We start from the raw sequence: 16,379 nt of genomic DNA, 5'->3' as shown, positions 1-16,379 counted from the left end.
CAGTAAACCAAGCTCACCTAAATCACAACTAAAATAAAAATAATTACAGGCAGGTAAAAGAAATGGTCATCCATTTGGCAAAGGTATCAGAGCAGCCCAAGATATATATTCACTAATATAATAATATTCACATGATGAGGTTTGCTCTTTCAGTAGACACAGCTTCAAAAGACAGCATGCATGAGCAAGACCCTCTGCTAACATTAGGAGAGAAACTGTCTCTCTTACAGTTTAATTTAATTTGCAATGTTCCACAAATCCAAAGAATGCACAGCTGAACATTTCCTGTACATTCAAGATGTTGGGACTCTAGAAAACAGCTACATAGCTCTGAAAAGAATTGGTATTGTTTCCACCATTCGGACACAACATTGTCTCTTTTAACTTGTTCAGAAACTAGAATCAATCTAGTTGTCTATATTTGGGAGCAAGCATTAATATAAATTTGCCTTTCTTCTTTCAGATATGTAAAACACACAGCCCTGATCATTACTGAGGGAGACCAGTGCTGATTTCTGTATGAATTACAGCCAGAACGACTATTTAGTTGAGGACTTACCCACACTCAGCTCAAGAACACCTCCTCCCTTTGTGCTGTTACCTGGAAGAATTTAAGCCCTGGCTTTCTCTATTGTCTCGAAAGTATTCTGCATGTAAACACTTCAGCAATTAATTTTATTAATGAAAACGCCCAGTCAGATACATTTTGTGAATATTAAATTCATATTGATGTACATCTGGGTATTTATTAAGGATTAATATTTGAGGCAGACTCTGAACCAGCCATTATATAGGATGCTTTGATTTTGGAACACAATGGAAATGCTACAACTTTGTTGTTGACTAATTAATTTATTTTCCATTAAGAACTATAAATTTGTCTTTGAAGCTTCAGTACCTACCAGGAAGTTGTCTGCTTTTAGCTACCCTGCACTCTTCTGCTTTAGGTGAGTATGGTTGCAATGCATCCTCAGAACAATTTTTTGCCCATTATTTCTGCTATAGTTGGGAATAGTAAAGAACTCCTAAGACTACTTTGACAGCAATTAGAAAACACTTCATTTAATGTCTAAAGAACCAGAATCCTATCACAAGGTTCTGTATTACAACACTGTGCATTTCATCTTCCATAAGTGATATGCAAAAAAATGAATGGAGTTATGGTAGTTAACATACTTCCAGAGCTGAGTAGCGAAGAAAGTCATAAAGAGACAACATTCAACAGAGCCAGTGCCAGGAACAGGAGGGGGAAATAAAATGTGAAGGAATCACAGAGAGAAAAACTACAGGAAAGGCTTTCCAACACAAAAAGAACTATTTCAATATAGGAAGGACAGTTTTTATGAAAGAATACCATGTCCAACAATTTTAGACAGATGTGTTTGAAAGGAAAAAGGGATCTGTTTCGGTGTTATAAAAATCGAGCAGCCCCTTCACTATAAAACCAGTGTATTCTATTACAACCATGCCCCAAATGTTTTTGCCAGTACAAATGCATCCTTGGGATACAAGTGAGCGGGGTTATTTTGTTCACATCCTCCCATGACAGCTATGGTTTCAGTTCAAGTCACACATTACAATTGTTTTTACTCTTCCTGCAGTATCTTCTTTTAACTTTCTATTTAGTTGATGTCTTGCTACTAACGTATACCAGTACCCATTCTCAACATTTACCAAAACATAAGGGACTGCTCACCCAGAGCCTGCAGTACAGGCACGGGGAACTGTGGGTTCAGAGCAGTGGGCGCTCCGCACAGCCCTGCAGTATGATGGTGAGTGCTTCCCACTTTGTCCCAGGGGAGGCATGATGGCAGGGAAAGAGGTGCAGACTAAAACACGGCACGTGAAAAAATAGCCCCAGCAGTAGTCTGAATTTTATTTCAGCCAGAATGCTAAAAATATGAATCATATCACATGCTTTGACAACTAAAGCCCCGATAAATTTTAAAAGTTTTCCTTACCATAGCTGCTCTAAACTTTTATTATTTGTCTTGAAAATTTAACTAAAAGGTTTAAGAAATGTCCATTAAAAAAAACCCCAACCCCAAAACAAAGATCTGCTGATGCTTTAAGGTAAGAAATTTTTAATTACAAAAGAAATCCAATATTATTCCCCTCTTGCTAACCTTTCCTTACTCTTTTTATAGCCTCTCCCCTCACCTTGCCCACACCCCTCATCCCCTCTCCTCCCTGCTCCTGTTCCTTTTACCAATCCTACATGCCACATCCTCTCGTTGCCTCCCACTTTGGACACATATACATGAATGCAAATAGCATCTTCCCAACAAACAAGTAAGGAGGAAGAGGAAGAAGAGAAGTGGTGAAGGGTAATGTGAGAGCTCTTAAATAAATAATAATATTTACACTCTTATGTAAACCTTAATTTACAGATCTCAAAGTGCTTTAGGAAAGTAGACATTGTTGACTCCTTTATTATTCACAGACAGTTCAAAGATTTCTTTTTTAAGAAATCCATTGTTTTCTTCCTACACAATTTGTTAACCCTTGGCTGACACTGGACGTGGTGTTGCCGGTAGCAGGACGAGCAAGTATAATTACTGGCAGCCAGCTGAGCATGTTTACACTGAAGAAAAGACTCATCTCACATTTCAAACCTGTGCAATTCTTCTGCACCTGTGTTGTACAGCCTGCTGGCCTCCACGTGCTGCCTATGGAGCCACTGCATAGGTACAAGAGCCACGCTTATTTGTCTTCTATCCAAATGACTTCTGCCTAAAAGATGGGTTTGAGAGTGATTTAAAGTGAGGATTTTTGCCAAAATAAATAATCTTGCACAAACACGGTACTCTTTCAAAGTCCATATATGCACCAATTCTGTATAGAATTGTGCATTCCAAATAAAGCATTCAACACCTCAAACTCTAGTTTAAAAATTACAGATTATTTCATCAATGACACCATTTGTAACTTATTGTTGAGAAGTGCTTGGCAGTATCTCCTTTCTGAGTCTTCATCCCTGAAACTGCTTTTGGACAACTCTAGGCGAGTTACCTAAAGGCAATGTGTTGCCATAAGGCGAGAGAATAAATCTCATTTCTTTGAACTTACTTTCCATACAACTAATTATCCTACATGCCAATTCTGTACAGACCTTTAAACTAGATCTGCAAATGTAACAGCAAAATCAAACCAGCTGGTATCTAATACATCTCAAATACAGTAACCTTCCTTAATATGTAGTTCATTGGTGATTACCCATTATTATCATCTAATATGAAGGTCCTTGAATGCATCCAGAGGAGGGCAACAAAGCTGGTGAAGAACTGGAAATAAGAAGTGGCTGAGGACTCAGGATTCATCTGGTTTGGACAAAAGGAGGCTGAGGGGTGATCTCATTGCTCTCTGCAGCTTGCTGAGGAGGGGAAGCGGAGAGGGAGGTGCTGAGCTCTGCTCCCTGGGGTCCAGGGAGAGGACACATGGGAGTGGTTCAAAGCTGCACAAGGGGAGGTTTAGGCTGGACATTAGGAAGGATTTCTTTACTGAGAAGGTGGTCAGACACTGGAACAGGCTCCCCAAAGAGGTGGGCAATGCCCCAAGCCTGTCAGTGTTTCAGAGGCATTTGGACGATGCCCTTGACAACATGCTTTAACATCTGGTCAGCTCTGAACTGGCCAGCCAGTTGGACCAGATGATCGTTGTAGGTCCCTTCCATCTGAATAGTCCATTCCATTCCATTCCTGCCACAATAATCAGTAAAGGATCTCAAGTCAAGTCAGGTGCGAGGAGGGCCCTCTCTGGATCGAGTACTACAGTAATCGTCTTACTTCATCAGGCAAACCAGTTCTGCTGCATAGCTGTGAGATCTTGCAATTAGGAGACCTCTCTGTGCCATACATCAGAAAATTTTTCTCCTGTCACAGCAACTTCTCCCAGTGATGCCTGTGCCACATAAACTGGTTTGATCCAAGCCCACTGTCACCCATAAAAACCGTGGAATGATTTTGGAGGATTTTATTCTTGGCAACCCGACACTGCACATTGTGCAGGAACCATCCCCACTCTCCTTGCAGTATAAATTGGATGTTGGTCCCCTGCCTTAAGATACGCAGGGAGAAATGTAATGCTTTTTTTTCTTTAACATTATTCTATTCCCGGGGGTTTTCTATAGACCTCAAGTGCCCATCTTTAACATGCATGTAATGAATGACTTCACCAGAATAAGAAGGTAGTCTCTGTCTGTTAACAGCGTAGCTTCTTGTAAAGTACTGAAAACTAAAATCTAACCCAGGCCATAATTACAGTTCCTATTGTCTTAAAAGAACTTACATGTAAGTAAGACATCCTATGGACAAAAGCACGCAGGCAGTAGCTGCTTTTTAATTGGTTACAGTTCATCCTACACAAATATTTTTGGCTTTATAAGGGGTAATTAAGGGAGTAACGAGACCAATATTTGCTTTCCCAAAGAAAGACGGTAGTAGACACTAAACCTGAATAGGAATCCAAGACAGGAAGCTCTTCGTCACAGCCTTCAGCCTTAGCCAATACGCAGGGTTTTCCCTGCCTGTTTCTCTTAAAACCTAGAAACTGACAGGAGTGTTTTTACTGCAGTTGTGTCTCTTTACAAGGAAAATATATAACAGCCTTTCGTATGTGTCACACATAGCAGAACTTAAAAGGTATTGAACAAATCTCTGAACTTCTGGGCTCAGTGCTAGCAGAAAGATGCTTCAGGCAGTAAAGGCAGGAAAAAGTAACAAAGGGCCTTAAAAATCAAATCACAGCAAAATATTCTCTGTCCTGTTCTTAAGCTGCATTCATGGAACAGGAATTTGAACATTTCTTAGAAATACAGAAGGATATTTCAAGGATTGACAAGGATGACTGACTCCATCATTAGCTTCTTTGCCTAAAGCAAACAGATCCAAACTATAGCTGATAGCTCAAGTCCAAAGAGGTAATACTACAGCACGAGACCATCTTCTTGCTGTAAAAGGTGAATAACGTTAACTACTAAAATGATTATGAACAGTTCTTCTGCACAGGAAAATATAGTTTTACCTCTTTAAAAAAGATGATTGAAAAACCTCTGGATATATAGTTTGGGTGCTCTCTAAAACCTCTCCAAACTTAAGCCCAAATATTATGCTTATCAACGAGCATAACTTTCCTGGCATATTATGACCTACTTAAGCTGTTGCTTTTGAGTCTTGCTAAGTATCTCCATCACTTTGTGAGAACATAGTCTTAATAATCAGTTAATGCACTCCATTAAAATTGTTGCAGTATCAATAAACATTACAACATCACAAACCTAAGACTTCCGTTACTTTAAAGTTAAGTGTTTCTTTGTTTAAGTAACAAGCATAAATTAATGCAGCGAGAAGACAAGAATTGCTTCTTAATTGTATTGGAAGGACTTTTTTTTTTAAAACCTAAAGGTAACAAGTGTCATTTTGCATATATTAAGATTTAAAGAGGTGTCTCTGTTACAGCTGATGTGTAACTCAAGACTTACAGAGTTGTAAAACTGTAACTTTATGCTAATTTCAATAAATTATGTATAGCCCATTTATAAATATGTTACCTGCTGTCCTTGATCCCCACACCATGCTCGGATTGGTCCTGGTCTTTATTTATCAGCTTGGTCTCCGCAGGCCTCATAAACTGTTACTGGTTACAGCAAATAAGATTTGACTTACCAGCCTTCTCCCCTGTTAGTCACAGCAAGGGTCTTCACGTGCCAGATACCACAGAGCACTTTGTTTCATTGTTGTGGGAGTTCAAAAAAAGTCCATAGAGCTTCCTTATGTGAAAAATATTCTTGAATAAAATATAAGAGAATGAAATATAGAGCTTGTGATATTCAGAGATATTCAAAACAGACATTTCAGAATAATTATTACGTATTAGCTTTTCCACAGACCGAAACCCTTGATCAGATATCATTGTTCCATGCTTGCGGTTCTTCTTTTCACTGAAACTTGGCATCAGGAATACAGACCAGGACTTTTTTCAGCCCAGGGTGCATTAAGGACAACAGGGCACACCGTGCCAGGATGAAAGCCTGTCAAGGCACTCGCTGGGGACCACAGCCGGCTGGGAGGAATGGTACTGGGGATGCAGGTAGGAAGGAGCTGCCCGCCTGTGCTCGATGCCTCAGGCTGCGGCCCCAGACCTGCCCCTGCTCATCTGAGGATGCTTAACACAACCCGACAGCTACACCAGGGCCCGGCAGCAATCGAGCATCACTTTCTAGATGTGGTGCCTTGGGAAACACACAGACATTTCTCATGAATGAAGAAATAGTGTATGGAAGTACACGTCCTGGAAAATGGGAACACAGCTAACTGTCAAGGTTTCCAGTGGAGTCTACAGTGGGATTGCACACACCAAACAGGCGCATGAGACTCAACCCAACTCCCTCCCCTTTTACTCATAGCACTAGTCCACATAAAGGTCATTACCAGTTGCAGGATGTCTTTCACATCTGCGATATGTCATGTACTTGCCTGCAAAGATGAAGCACTCTTATGTAGCAGGATACTATGAAGATGAAGACAGCAACTATTACAGCAAAGGACAGCGTGAGGAAGGAGAAATAGCTCATACAACCCATTTATTTGTACTATCAAGCACGTAATTGTGTCTCTTTTACTGATATTTCCTCTGGAAAGTCGCTTGTTCTTAGTCCCATCACTTTCTGAAAGGTGTAGTATTTACTGTGTGGCAGATTCAACTGCTGGTCTTCCACTTTGAAGATTAAAGCAGACGATAAGTACAATCCATTCAGGAGGCATGTAGAACAGTTTCCAGCACCCTTGGTGTATTCTGTAAACAATATACATAAGGCTAATTATGTCTGATAATAGTATACTAATAACATCTGATGTTTGTATAGTGCATTTCACATTAAAGGGAATCGCTGTTACAGCATGTTGAACATGTAAGATTAGGAGAGATATAAATGGTCAAGAGCAATTCCTAGTGAAGGACAAGTTAATGTTGCCTGAGATAGGTACCACACCACACATAAAATACCAACATGTCTGTATTCTGCAATTTTTGTTTTAAACTGCCCAGTTTTCAGGTGCTCTTGAGCTTAAAATTGTTCTTTGAAGGAAGACCGCAGGGAGGTGCCCATTTTGGACAAACATTTCTGAGAACTTTCCCTACTTGAAAGGACTTTCTTAAAAGAAGTGGATAAAACTGCCACTAAACCACTTCTTTTAAGAAAGTCCTTTCAAGCAGGGAAAGTTCTCAGAAATGTTTATTGGACTTTGGGTTGCAGGGATTACAAGAAATGTTTGCAAGATACAGTTCCACCTTTACTTTTCCTGTTCTGAATTAGGACAGTCTGGATGCTAAGGCCATTTCCGTTACAGTATTAACTCTGGCAAGTGGAACAAGCCTTACTAAAGGAATTTTAGCCTTGGCTTGAGATTCAAGAAGTTGAAACGGGGCATTAGAGCTACAATGGAGTCTCTAGTATTGGAAGATGGCTTCTTCAGTGCTACAGAAGAGCAGGGAGCCAGAACTGGCTAGATAAGTTACTCTCCCTAGATTTCTCCAGCTAAAGCGAACAACAGTTGACTACAAATGTTCTTGCCATCCACCCATCTTCTATTTTGTATATGTTTAGACTGATTTCTAGTATTGAAGTCCTCATGGTTTTTTGGTATGATAATCTGAACCTTGTCAATACCAACTGATTGATACACATCTGTCAGATAGCTCTTCACCCAGCATCACACTTCCCACACTCATACCTCTCCTCAAGATTTAGAAATTACTTCCTTTCTGAGAATATACTCAGAGCTTCACAGGAACACAGATAAAGAATTCTACAGGCCTAGAAATAAAATAATAAAAGTTTGTGGGTTAGTACAGCCTACCTGCACTTGACTATCTGCTTTATCAGCCTCCATATGTTAATAATTCTTTTCTTAAAAAATTTTCTGAGGCCTTACACGCTACAACATACCTGGTCACCTGGTGGACCAAGTCTAGTCACCATTTTCTCCCTTCTTACGTGGATAACATGCTACATTTGCTACTTCCAGTCCTGTTGCCTCCCTCTTGGACGGGCAGACATTTAAGCATCTGACCCACAATTCCCTCTGCCCATTATTTCAGAGTTTTGGCTCACAAGTAACCAGCCTCCCCAGCACACTGCAGCTCTTGATGCCATTTCAGGTATGGCCCATATATTCCCACACCTCTTACCTTAACTGCTGCCCTGCATTTCCCCTAGGAAGAGTAGTCTTTTTCTTTTTTCCCCCTCAAAGACACACCATTAACCTGGTGATCAACAGGAGATGCAGGTACCCACATAGACAAATTTCTTCTAGTGCTAAAGAAAGGAAAAGACTATTTGAAAAATGTTTAACAAATCCACTTACCTAAAGCTCATCATGGAGTAGATTCTCCTCATGCTAGGGGTATAAGCAAAGACAAATTATCTGCTATTTAAAGACAAAACACACACCTGTCATTACCACAGCCAGAAAAGGGTTATATGGAGGATTTGTTCTGTTTCACACTCGTAAGCCTTTTGAGGGTCCATGCTTTTGAACATAGTATCACCTTAAAAAATCCTTTCTTAAATTCTCTTTCCTTATGTAGATCTTGGAGGCAAGAACTGCCTTATGGAGTGTGTCATCACCTCAGCTGTTGTTACAGCAAATAACAGCCTGTAAAAGTGCGCTGCATCTAGGATTGCACATGCAGCATGGGAACTCGCTGGAAACCCTTATTCACAAAATGCAGTTGCACATGAAGCAGCGTGTCAAAAATGCCTGAGAAATAAAATGGGGACGCTTTAGGTCATGCCTGTAAATAATACTTTCCTACTCGACAGCAGAAAAATTCTATTTAGTGTGTCATGCAGAGCAGCTGGCATAGCCTTCATCTGGTGCAGCCTTCATCTGGTGCCAAGTCACACAGCTCATGCCTCTGAAAAGTGCCTGGTCAGTTCAGGACTACTGCTCACAGCCAAAGGCACAAGCAAACAAAGTCAGCTCAGGATGGCTGCTAAACTTGCAGTGGCAGGTGTGCTATGCCCACCCTGGCATGAAAAGCCCAGGACAGAGGAAGCCTGGGAGGAGCAGGAAACCATTCTATAGCCCTTGAATACAAAACCAGAAGCTGGAAAAACTCACAAAGTCCTTCCACCTTTCCTGGGAACCTGGCCAGGCTTGCCAGCATAACTTGAGCCTTGCTCAATACAGAAATCACTCTGCAGGAGAACCAGCACGGCAGACCTCAGGGACCCTGGAGAAGAAGGAAGCCGCTATACCACCCACCCTCCACCCTTAAGCCCTTTCAATTAACTTTGGTTTTCTTACATTTGATTCAAAACAGCTTGGATAATTTATTACTTGTATTTTGTAGAAGGTCAGCACAGAGGTTTGTATTCAACATTAGTGTACATAAATGTAAACAGGAACTTGGAACGGAAATTTGGTATGTCAAGCCACTCATCACAGCTTGATGGAAAAACATAATACTCCAGTGTCTCACTGGTCATATATTCAGGGTCTTGTCATTTGAGCCCTTCAAAAGAAATGAGAGCAGATCACTCAAGCTGCCTTTCTGAAGCATTGCCTAAAACCCCAAGGAGTCAGGAAAGGTGGTTAGAGTTGGAGGTAGGTGTTTAGGACCTTCCACTTCTTAAGGAAGCCAATTTGTCAAAACTCTTTGTGATTCATATATTTTATAATGATAAAACTTCTGAAAGAAAGGTTTCTTGGACTGGAAATTGGACTGTTGTTCAAAAAAGAGGAAAGGTTTGTGGCATGTGAGCCCAGAAAGTTTAGTCATGAGTAACTCCCAGTAAGGCTTGACTGTACATCCTCTTCTGACCACAGCTACTCCATGCAAACACCTGTGGACCGGGTCATTTGAATAGTAATTGCTGGGGTCAAGAGCTACTTGAGCTCATTTTCACTTGAGAAGATCAGGAGTTGATAACCTGAGCAAATCAGTAGCAGAGCTGGCTGTGGAGCAAAGGCAGCCATCTGGCAGGGACCTGAAGATACACCTCATCTAGTTGACGTAGTTGCCCTTCGTACAATAGGAAGTGACCAGCAATCAGCATACCAAATTTTGTATGTTTAACACCAAGTACTGATTGTCTGTTGAGTAAGACTACAAAGGAAACATGGTAAGATTAGAAACACAAATCTTATATTCACCTAGCGGTCAGAAAATAAAGCAAACAATAGCCTTTTTATTGTTGCCCAGATGCGAAAAGAATTGAGGGCCCACGTGTGAAAGAAATTTTGCATCCTAATAATAGCAAGTCACAGCAAAGCTCAGGAGATTAAAAAAAAAGTTACTTATAGGCAAACGAAACATAAAGGTCATAATAAACGAAAGTTTAAAAATCAGAATTTCAAAGAAGGGAAGGAGGAGAAAAAAAAGAAAATGGCTATAGACAGTAATTACAGTACCACATGAAGAATGTAGCTAAATACAAAGCTTAACATGCTTTAAAAAACCTAAACCAAACAGATGTGCAAAACAGAGTTTCCAATTTCAATCATTACCTTAAACACGTCTCTTTTACTGACTGACTCACTGAGTTAATTTGAGGACAACACTTTAAAGAGATGCTTCCATGGAAACACCTCCCTCAAGCTGTTGCTCGCCATATATTCCACATCGCCACATAAGCAAACGCTAAGATAATTCCACTTCTCTCTGAGCATTAATTCACATTAAAAATCCCTTTTCTCAACACTACTGCTTTTACATTCATGTGATTCAGAAGTTTAAATCTGATTGGATCGGATAGTGACTGTTCATAAGAATAATAAGCAATTGCCAAGAAGAGGTAAAAAGTACTTACGGATGTGATGAGTATCACCAAAGAACTCAGAGATCTGTGGAGCTTAATGGCATTATTAAAAGCTGGCATTTCTAGTGATACAGACCAACAGCAAAGTACATGACCTTTCTAGTGCTGATCTTAACTTCCCCTGTTTAGAAAAATGCAGCTTCTCTGTAAATCCCTTATTCCTGCTGGAGAAGAAGATATTTCTCAATCCAGTATTCATCCAAATGCTAGGCAACAATACAAAGAAAAAGCAGTTCTTGAAAATTTGAAAAATATTGACCTGAAGAGAAAAAGAGGGCAAGCTTTCAGCCAGTCCTTTCAGCACTGGAAATTGCCTCCTAGAAGCTTCCACTCCATAAAACACAAATAAAGGATATTGTTGTTACACGTAAATGCATGTTGAATACCCAGTTTGAAAAGAGGATTTTAGTTGTAAGATACAGCTACTGATCTGTAACTCCTTAACTTCAGCTTGCAGTCCTTATTGGAAGAGGACCTAACCACAGAGGTGTTGTTACATTCCCATAGGTCTCTTGAGCTGGTTCCTTGGTCTCATCCTTTCATCCTCCAAGATGTAAACACCCTCTGGCCACCAGAGCAACAGAAACACCGAGGTTCCTTTCTAGTCATTGGAAAAACGTGGATACCTCCAAAAGCTGTTTAATTCCCCTTCGTAAAACACTTTACCTAAAATAGATTGTTCTGCTTTCTGTTAACCGTAGGCAGCCTGGACTACCACTGGTCTCTTCAGAGGCTAAGCTCAGCAAAATAGATACTAGCATAATAGGCACTGTCTTGTCATAGTACAAAAAATAAAATAAAATGTAAAAAATCCCTACACATTCCTGACAACTGTATTTCACTTACCTCCACACAAGGACATCTTGCAACCTATGGATAAAAAAAGCTATAAAAGCAATAAGCAATACATGAAGGTGCTGGAAGCAGTCCGTCTGCATCAGCTTGGGCCAGTCTACCTTCAGGTACTGGTATTAGGCCAGTTTTTCATGTAGCTTTATGCTGAATGTACTCAGGCCAAAAGAATTACAGGTTTCTTACTATGTAGGGTTTGTTCTGACAACATATACCTTCACTGCGGAAAGCCTTGGAGGTAATTTGGAAGATGCAGCAGACAGAAAGGCACAGCAAGAATATTTGTCATCCAAAAAGAAGAGAGAAACAATTGGGAGTTGCAGAAGAGCACATGGCTGCATGCTTGTGTTAAAATGTTTATCAGACAAACTCTGTACAAACCTGAGAATGTGTAACCAAGACAGGCACCGAGACAGCTAGCTTTAGCCTTGCAAGCTTACTCTTGCTAGTTTCCAGTCAATCACAATCAATGGAGAGAGACTTGCTCTTCCAGAAGGTAATCAGAAGGTAGCGACATATCACAGTACTCCCACAAAACCAGCTTTTTTCTCTGCTAATTAAAGCCTAAAAAACATCTGCTCATTTGAATTCTTTCCCTAAACCCATTTTCTGAACTAAATCAGTACACCGTGACCCCTGCAGACTGATGGGTTATGTTAGGTAAATAATCTCAGCATCTTGAGCTCCCAGAAGGCAGTGATAAGCATCTTTCCTGTCCACTGGACTACGTTGAAGGACTTGATGATTTTGGACATTGCAGTGGTGAGTCTTCTCCTTGAGATGATGGGGCTTCCTGAGCGAAAGCAGTGGGGTAAGGCCACAACACAGAAGCAGCAAAGCACTATGAATATTAAAGGATGACCCCTCAAGAAGGAGAAGAAAATGAGGGGAAAAAACCCACCATGTTCCCAATTACGATGTAGGCTGGACTGCAGTCTGAGCTTGCTGTCTACCAATAACCTTTATGGAGGTCTGAGATATATTTATGTGCCCAATGGAAATCAGTCTTTAGGTTTGTTGACCTACTGCCAAGCCGTCTCCAGAACCGAAAAAGAGTAAGAGTATCACCTAGGCAGTGCTGCAGAGAGGACACTGCAATTAGCCTGGAGACAGTGCCATCCTGCAGCAGCAATACTCTCCAGGTGTCCTTGTGTTGCAGCCACATTAGTGCCTTGTACCACGCTCGCTTGTCTTGGAGAGTTCAGCTAGGATGATGCACAGTGCCTTGCGAACATCAGCAGTTATCACTGGGGTGAAGAAAGCTTGGGTGTTGACTCTTGAATTACACAGTTCAGGAAAGAAATTTCATGGGATATTTAAACATACTAAACAGTTAAGAACTCTGATTTATGTCCAGATCACAAGAAGGAAGCACGTAACAGTGCCCCAAACCTAAGGGCATGCAAAACATGGCAAAGGAAAGATACCCTGTTGCTCAACTGTTGATTGAACATGCTACAGAAACCTCAGCTTTGCCTCTAGTGACAAATAGCTTGCAAGGTATGAGGAGATTACAAGCCAATGCTCTATGATTGCAAGCCAAAATAAAAAAAAAAAAAAAAAAAAAAAAAAAAAAAAAAAAAGAAGAGTACAAATTAGACATTTCCTATCCATGAAGAAATGCCAGTCTTAGAAAAATGGCTAACTGCATAAAACACATGCTGCAGCAGTAGTTAAGAAGTTCTTTCCTTTTTGAGTAATCAGAAGATTACATTCTGTACAGTGAAGATCGAAAACCAAGCCAAACCTAAGCAACATTACTTGACTTCAAAGAAGTGAGAGGAAGAGTGGGTTTAAAATAAAGACATCCTAAAATATGCATGTTTTCTCTAACTCCACTGTTTTCATCTTTTCACAGCACTGGAACTTTTTAGGTTTTAAAAAAAAAAAAAGCCTAACAGACTAACAGCAATACAAAGGGTAGTACTGCTTCACCATTCCCATTAGGTCAAGTTTCTAGGTTGGATTTTTTGTAGTGTATTGCTGGTATTTTTAAAAGAACCTGAAAGAGGTTGTGTCAGCTTTGGGCTCTAAGGAGCTACACCTATTGCTCCGGATCTATGTATGCGAACTTTTTTCGTATTTATTTTAACTACTGCTACAGTTCGGCATGTATTCTAAAGCAGTTACAGTTATGCCAGAAGTAATGTTAAAACTTTAAGTAGATGCTTTTACCAGCTTTGTACACTGTAATGCTGATTAAGAAATACTAATATATGTAGGCCTAGGTATGAGAATTTCTTGCCCCACCTGTAAGCCTATAAAAATGTATAGTCATGCAAATATATGATACTCAACCCCAAACCTCCATTTTTAGCCTATTTATTCACATTCAGAAACATAAATAATTAGATTTCTGTTAGACTTGTGCTACATTCATCACTATGCTGAATTTATACTATACCCAATTGCCAAAATCAGAATCAAACTGTACAATTCCGTTGACACTGGTGGGACAGGGTGTTGACAACTTCAGTAAGTGCGGGCCAATGTTTGATGGAAACTTCAGAGTATTCAGTACAACCGTAAGACTCATTTACAACCACAAAAGTGGGAAGGCAATGAGCAAGTGTTATATATCTGTGGTTTTCTGTGTTAATAATAATTAACACCGGACCTGGGGATTTTCTTCATCCAAATTTATTTGCTAAAACCTTCCTCCTACTCAGACTTTTCAAATGGACTCCCTGACTCCCGTAGAACCAGTTTTCTATCTAAAGCAAGTAGGACTGTAAGAAAAATTGCTTCATGAGATTATAGTGAAAGTGCCAAGGAGTACATCTTGTTGAACAGCAGCGCATGTCTCGGGCACCTTGCTTGCTTACGTTGGTCCCCATGAACTGCTGAAACAGAGCACAGATACCTGAGGCAGCAGAATTCAGAGGGATTAAGTGGTGCTGCCATACCCATGCTAAGCAGCACCCTAACTACCACGAGATATGTGATAGGATGCAGCATTTCTCCAATGCAGCTACCTTGATTTTGGATCCAAGCACGCAGTTCTGCGCGAAGGCACTGTTTATGAATAGACAAGCTTGGGTTGGCATTACTTCAAGTACTTCTTGTGCCACCTTCCAGTGGCACCTGTCTGTGAATTGGAAGCCTAGATTCCACAGACATCTAACAAGACTGGTTTTGACATTACCAAGGGCTTCATTTTACTGTGACAAATGCTCCTTTTCTAGCCAAAATAGTCAAGTTACAGGCACACATGACAAACCACAACATACCACCTCCCAGGGTATTTCTTCAGTGTCACTTACTCTCATAGCTGTTCATATGGTTGATCACCAACAGTGTTCATGTCTTTGAGTATAATTAAAAATACATAATGAAACAGTTTAATAACAACAATAATATACATATAGCATAACAAAACTAGTTCGATTTTTTAGAAAGAATAAGAATAGAAGCTAGCCTTCTTCTGTAAGACGAGAGGCATGGATAGGACTGCAGGCTGGGAGGTACAGCTCTCCACACCTCTGTTGCATGGGCAGCAGGGCTCCAGAGTCACACTTTGCAGCTGTGCAATTTCCAGAGCAACACAGAGGATGCTCATAATTAGCTGACAAGAGGCTTAACCCTCGAGGCATTGGTGGTAAACACTATAATCTAGGCTGCATACATTTGCTTGCACTTCAGTACAAAACCCCTGCAGAACCATCCCTCTCCTTTTCTGTGGCCCTATAGCCCTGCTATTCACTTGTTAAGCTTTTCACCAAACACAGATAATAAATTTTCTCCATCATTTATATCACTCAGGTTTGGAGGGTTTTGCTAAGAGCTACTTGTTTTGCTCTTGTATTTTATCCTCTGTGCTAATAGCCTTGTAGCCAACAAAGCCGATGGAGCTGAAATACAGATGCAAGTAAGTAGGAAAGTGATGTTAATGGATTCCCTCATTTCACAGACTGGAAGAACATGAAAAAGGTCTGCCAGAATATATTTTTTTACATCAGTTCTACTTTTCTTCTCTTTTACGGTATCTGAATGACCAAATGCCTCCAGCTGGGGTGTCAATGAACCACAGATAAACACAGACAAAAAAAGTTGAGAAGCCTAGGGTTTTTTTGGCCTCTGAAAATGCCAGATTCTGAAGGCTAAGCCTCTCTTGAACATTTAACATTGCTTCATTCCTGCAAAGTATCACTGGAGACAGCTTTATAATCCAATTAAAAAAAAAGTGTTTTGTTTGAAAAGCTTGTTAGCCTTTCAGGTAAAGTCAGCTTAGCTGGAAACCGATCCATCAAAGTTTCATTTGATTACAAATAAAAAATCCAAATAAAAAGGCTAAACAAATGCCAGCCAAACTTGAAGACTTACATACTCAGGGTTCCTGGATCTTCTCTCTTTGGTTTTTTTTGGCTTTGTAGTCATGATTATTCGTTACTATTTTTAACATCAACAATGTCCTTCTCTGAATATTAAGAAAACAAGTAGAGCCACATTCCTGCAATGAAAGTAAAGTCAAACAGACAATACAGTACCCCAGCCTAGTTCTGAGAAGACTATGCACTATGGAATGAGTAAGTCTACGTAAACTGAGTAAGACCCCCTGTGAAGTCTGCAAGTACTATATCTTGACCAGACATGTGCAGGCACAAGGTCGCATGTAATAGCACTCAACTACCTTGACTCCCGGGCCAGTGACCAAAAGGCAAGTTTCTCCATCAGCAGGGAAGGCTCACCGCCCACTGACTTCTCA

General features: G+C 40.4%; 1 long non-coding RNA gene across 3 annotated transcripts in view; it reads right to left on the bottom strand.

The window, feature by feature from the left end:
* Window positions 1-3: 3 nt before the first annotated feature.
* The window catches only part of LOC130159649 (uncharacterized), a 32,631-nt gene continuing 16,255 nt past the window's right edge, over window positions 4-16,379 (bottom strand). Inside the window, exons 4-6 of one of the 3 annotated variants that reach the window (XR_008825811.1) lie at window positions 8,364-16,124; window positions 7,731-7,813; window positions 4-6,792 (exon numbers count right to left, since the gene is read on the bottom strand). This is a non-coding gene — a long non-coding RNA (uncharacterized LOC130159649). Of the gene's footprint in view, window positions 6,793-7,730; window positions 16,125-16,379 lie in introns of all 3 variants that reach the window. The other 2 variants (XR_008825812.1, XR_008825810.1) reach the window with 2 other exon arrangements.

This window comes from Falco biarmicus, chromosome 1 (assembly GCF_023638135.1).
Source record: "Falco biarmicus isolate bFalBia1 chromosome 1, bFalBia1.pri, whole genome shotgun sequence".
Lineage (NCBI taxonomy): Eukaryota > Metazoa > Chordata > Aves > Falconiformes > Falconidae > Falco > Falco biarmicus.
Note: the sequence above shows the minus strand (reverse complement) of the source record. Positions and strands in the feature narration are given on the sequence as shown.